We start from the raw sequence: 5,255 nt of genomic DNA on the forward strand, positions 1-5,255 counted from the left end.
CTGTGCTCCACACCTGGTTTATATGGTGCTTGGGTTTTAAATAGAACTTCATGGGTTAAAGGGAACTGAGTGTCTTACTCAGCACTTCTATAATGAGTAGACACCTAGATGACCCAGAATGGGTTTCTCTGTGATCCTAGTAACCTTTGCCTCTGGTTTTTTGTTTTTGTTTTGTTTTTTTTTTTTTTTTCGAAGCTGGGGACCGAACCCAGGGCCTTGCGCTTGCTAGGCAAGCGCTCTTCCACTGAGCTAAATCCCCAATCCCTTTTGCCTCTGTTTTTGACCTCACTGTCTTGAGTCAGCTTTCAGGTGTCAGCCATGTGGTACAGAGTAGGCAATGTCACACACCATTAACTCTGCAGCATTAGCTTCCTGGGCACACAGTTCCAGTTACTTCTCATTGACCCAACCCTTCAATTACCACTGCTAACTGCAACGGAGCCTGGGAGATGTAGTCTCCAGGATTTAGCCTCCGTAACATAGAGAGCCAAAGGAGAAGGAAGGAGAAAAAGTGGACTAGTCTACAGTATCAGCCATAGACATCATCTATGCATGATGTCTGCAAGACTTACTACTGTGCCATTCTTGTAATCCCTTGAGGGGCAGGGGCAGGAGAGAGATGGCTCAGCAGTTAAGAGCACTTGCTGCTGTATCAGAGGACATGAGTTCAGTCCCCAGTACCCACATGGAGGCTCACAACTGCCTGCAACTCCAGATCATCCACAGCATCAGTTCTAGGGGATCTGATGCTGTGCCTTCTGCCCTCTGAGGGTTCCATGCACCCACGTGGCCCACATGCACATATGCAAGCAAAACACACACACACACACACACACACACACACACACACACGTATAAAACCTAATTTTTTTTCAAGATGCCCAATAGTGATGGTGAATGTCTTTAATCCCAGCACTGGGGAGGCAGAGACAGGAGGATCTTTGATTTTGAGACCAGCCTGGTCTACAAAGTGAGTTTTAGAACGGCCAGGACTACACAGAGACAGCCTGTCTTAAAAAGCCAAATTAGCAGGAAGTGGAGGAGGAGGAAGAGGTGGAGGAGGGGAGGAGGAGGAAGAAGAAGAGGAGGAGGAGGAAGAAGAGGGGGTAAGGAAGAGGAGGAGGAAGAGGAGGAGGAACAGGAAGAAGAGGGGGAGAAGGAAGAGAAGAGGAGGGGGGAGGAGGAGGAAGGGAGAAGGAGGAAGAAGAGGAGGTGGAGGAGGAAGAAGAGGGAGTGAGGAAGAGGAGGAGGAAGAGGAAGAAGAGGGGGGAGGAGGAGGGGGGAGAAGGAGGAAGAGGAGGAAGAGGAGGAGGAGGGGGATTCAGGCTAGGGAAGCAGATTCACGGGTTAGTGAGATTCACGCATCTGTGAAGCGAGGTTAAGTTCCAGGCCAGTGATTGACTATATCTCAAACCAAAAGGTGGAAAGTATCTAAGGACTGACATGTGAGATTGTTTTCTGACCTCCACAAGCATGGTGTACACACACACACACACACACACACACACACACACACACACACACCCCACAACTATAACACCCATACCAATAATCCTAAAAGAAACATCTTCACATCTTTTTTGCTTATGATTCCCCAATGTTCTCATTCTCTCTCTCTCTCTCTCTCTCTCTCTCTCTCTCTCTCTCTCTCTCTCTCTCTCTCTCTCTCTCCCCCTCCCTCCCTCCCTCCCTCCCTCCCCTCCTCCTTTCATTCAGGCTTCTTTTTTGTGTTCTTGCTTTGTGTGCGTGCGCACGCGTGCGTGCGTGTGCCTGTGCATCCGTGTTTGCATTTGGGGGAGGAGTTTCCTGGAGATGAATCCAGGCTTGTAGAAACTGATACCAGTAAGCACTCCCATGGCTCTCAAGTGGTCCTTCCTGACTTGGCTTCTTGCTAAGTCCCTGACAGCATTACATTCTGTTTTTTCCAATTTATAAAATCCAACCACCCCATTTAAATTAGTTTATTTTGTTTTATGTCTTGTCGGAATGCATGTATGAGCGCTACATGCATGCAGTACCCACAGAGGCCAGAGGAGGGCATCAGAATACCTGGATGTTACTGGAGTTACATCGGGTGCTGGGAACAGAAACCCAGTCCTTCCCGAAGAGCAGTGAGTGCTCGCCCACACAACCTCATTTTTGTGTTTAGTTTTGGTAAAGATGAAGTTTTCATTCTCTTCCAGATCTTTGCGGAGTGGCACCCCTCTTCCTGCGGTGGTTTACTTGGTCTTTGCGTGGTTGGTGCCTCTGCCTTCTAGGTCAGAGGAGGGATTGTCTCCTCCTGTGCCGCTCTGTACCTGGAGGAACTTCTTCTGGACACTCCTGGTCCCCTATTCTTTCTCATGGAGCAGGGATGAGTGTCGCTGGACTAAAGAAGGGCCGGAGACACGGGACTTTACTCTAAAACTGCAATCCGGAACTTATCCTTGGGGCCGCAGCCGTTGGCCCATTTTAATCAACTAGATAGAATTAACTTGAAATCAACTTGAAATAGAAAACCTTCTGGGTTTGGAGTTCTAACTCCAGTTGGTAGAGTATTTGCCTTGCACGAACACACTGGGTTCATTCTCTGGCATTGTGGTAAGCAAGGCATGGTGACGCATGCCTACAATTTCAAAGGTCATCCTTAATAAAACAAAACTTCTAACTTTGAAAGCCTCTGTCTAGATGGTACATAGCTTTGCCTCAGGCAGCTTGCTCCAAAGTCTGTTTGTAGGATTAAAGCTGGGGTTTGGGTGACGCAATAAGGTCCTAGGTTCATATCTGATACAGAAAGGAGTGGGGAGGGGAGAGGAGAGGAGGAGAAGGGAGGGGAGGAAAAGAGAGGGGAGAGGAGGGGAAGGGAAGGGAAAGGAAAGGAGGGGAAGAGAGGGGAGGGGAGAGGAAGAGAGGGGAGGAGAAGGGAGGGGAGGAAAAGAGAGGAGAGAGGAGAGGAAGACAGAAGAGATCTTTAATGCACAGTTTGGGCAGGACTCACTGGGGACAGTTCCATGTCACCTCAGCCAGAGTATGTTGACTTGAGGTGGGAGGGGCTAGAGAAGTCACATCCCAAATGGTCCATCTCACAACTAGCTGATTGGACTTGACTGTGTGTTAGCTGGAAACCTGTCCAGGCTTGAGAGCTGAGGGCTGGGTCCCTTAAATTTCGGGCTCTTTATGCTGTTCAAGTTCCCAGATAGCATGGGAGGTCGAAGTTCTCAAAGAGTCCCAAGAGAAGCACGAAGGTGCTGTTGTGTGTCCTACAAACTGGTCTCAGAGCTTAGGTGACATCACTTCCACCAGAGCCTTTCAGAATTCAAAAGAAGAACCATGGAGACCAGGTTGGGAGTACAGCTCAGTGAGCTAGAGCTCTTGCTGAGGCCCTAGGCTCAGCGTCTGCACCAGAAAAGCCAGCGGGTATGTTCTGTTACTTGTTGCTATGTGGAAATGCCCAGACAAAAGCACCCTAACATGGAAGGGCTTTTTTTTTTTTTTGGGGGGTTCTTTTTTTTCGGAGCTGGGGACCGAACCCAGGGCCTTGCGCTTCCTAGGTAAGCGCTCTACCACTGAGCTAAATCCCCAGCCCCGGAAGGGCTTATTTTAACTCATTGTTTAGTCCAAGTTATGGTCCGGCCTGGCAGGGAAGCCAGGGTCCCAGGAACTTGAAGCTACCAGACATCCACAGTCAAATGCAGAGAGACTGCCTGCCTGCACTCGGCCCATTCACATCTCCCTTCACATACTCCAAGACCTAAACTCTGCCAATGGTACAGGGCACTTAACAGGCATTGTCAACACCCACAGTGACACAGTTGACACTGACACTAACCCATAGCTTTGTTAACATTTTTTTTTAAGATTTTATTTTATGTACATGAGTACACTGCAGCTGTCTTCAGACACACCAGAAGAGGGCATCAGATATCATTACAGATGGTTGTGAGCCACCATGTGGTTGCTGGGATTTGAACTCAGGACCTCAGGAAGAGCAGTCGGTGCTCTTAACCACTGAGCCATCTCTCCAGCCCAACATATTCTTTTTTTTTTTTTTTTCCGGAGCTGGGGACCGAACCCAGGGCCTTGCTAGGGCCTTGCTCTTGCTAGGCAAGCGCTCTACCACTGAGCTAAATCCCCAACTCCCCCAACATATTCTTTTTAAGTTGGCTGTTGTGGCGCACACTTTTGATCTGAGCACTCAGGAGGCAGAGGCAGGTGCATCTCTCAAGTTCGAGGCCAGCCTGATCTACAGAGTGAGTTCCGAGATGACCAAGACTACACAGAAAAATCCTGACTCAAAGAAAACAACTAGGGCTGGAGAGATGGCTCAGTGGTTAAGAGCACTGACTGCTCTTCCAGAGGTCCTGAGTTCAATTCCCAGCAACCACATGGTGGCTCACAACCATCTGTAATGGGATCTGATGCCCTCTTCTGGTGTGTCTGAAGACAGCGACAGTGTACTTATAGCTAATAAATAAATAAATCTAAAAGAAAAAACAAAAAACAAAACAACTAACCAACAAAAAAACAAAATAAAACCAACCCAACAATATAAAAAGTTGTTCTCTCTCTCTCTCTCTCTCTCTCTCTCTCTCTCTCTCTGCACTTCCTGGCAGTCACGATGTGGGCATCTCTGCTCTGCCATGCCCTCCCAACTTTGACAGACTGAAATACCTAATACTGTGAGCCAAACCCTTAACTCGTTTCAAAGAGTTTCTCCAAGGCATTTGGCTACAGAGATGAAAAGCTGACTAGTACATGCTAGTACATGCCTCTGTTTCCCTGTTTGTTGACCGCCAAGGCATGACTGTAGTAGGTTCATATCATTCACCAGTACAGTGTCCCCATGTCTTGCCCTCTGCCAGGCAAATGCTCAATAAATGCTTGACTGACTAACCAAATGAATGAATGAATGAATGAATGAATGAAGTGACCTTTTTCCAAGGGAGAAATGTCCTTTTTATTGAGAAGCCAGGGTGGGATCAGCTTGCCCAGAATGGGCTGTTGACTATCTTCCCCCCAATTGGCATAGATATCCCTTGACATTTGAGGGGTCATAACTGTGAACTCTGCCCAAATTTCTGGAGTACGGAACAGGACAGACAAAAGAACAGTAGCCACTTCCTCATCTTAACGATTGCATTGTTCTAAAGCTGGCCTAAAAATGAAAGGCACAGAAGTCACTGATAATACTTTACCCTTTGTGTCACTTGCCCTGGCCTTGGGCCAGCTTGAGTAAAGGCCACCTCTTCAAGGCAGGACTGGGCTACAGCTGAAAG

Source organism: Rattus norvegicus, chromosome 5, assembly GCF_021556685.1.
Source record: "Rattus norvegicus strain SHRSP/BbbUtx chromosome 5, alternate assembly SHRSP_T2T, whole genome shotgun sequence".
Lineage (NCBI taxonomy): Eukaryota > Metazoa > Chordata > Mammalia > Rodentia > Muridae > Rattus > Rattus norvegicus.